Source organism: Varanus komodoensis, unplaced genomic scaffold (genome assembly GCF_004798865.1).
Source record: "Varanus komodoensis strain SLA01 unplaced genomic scaffold, ASM479886v1 scaffold826, whole genome shotgun sequence".
NCBI lineage: Eukaryota > Metazoa > Chordata > Lepidosauria > Squamata > Varanidae > Varanus > Varanus komodoensis.
Window position 1 is genome coordinate 31,445 of NW_025336516.1, and position 414 is coordinate 31,858.

The window sequence follows — 414 nt, forward strand, 5'->3', positions numbered from 1 at the left end:
TTTACCAATTGACATGGTATTTATATTCATCACTGTGATGAAAATAGGGAGTGAAAATAGTTGCTAGTATGCAAGAGGGGAGTGCATTTAATCAGCCATTTTGACCAGACCAGTAGAGAGTTTTAAAGAAATGCATTATGTAGACGTGCAAGCACCACATGATGGATGGTGATTAATGGGGAGAAATGGGAGACCTCTCATTGAAAGGAGCTGGGTCACCATCTGTATGGCTCTGTCGTGCCTGACACCTCGGCCGAGATGTCTACTCGTGAGGAAGAGACAGGAGCTGGCAGTGAGAGTTTGGCATTTGACCAAGGTGACTTATATTTGAGAAAAAATGCTCAGATGGCCCAGACACAGCCTGCTGTCTGGCTGCTGAGCAAGAAACCTCTCCTCTGCCTCATCCTTTGGCCC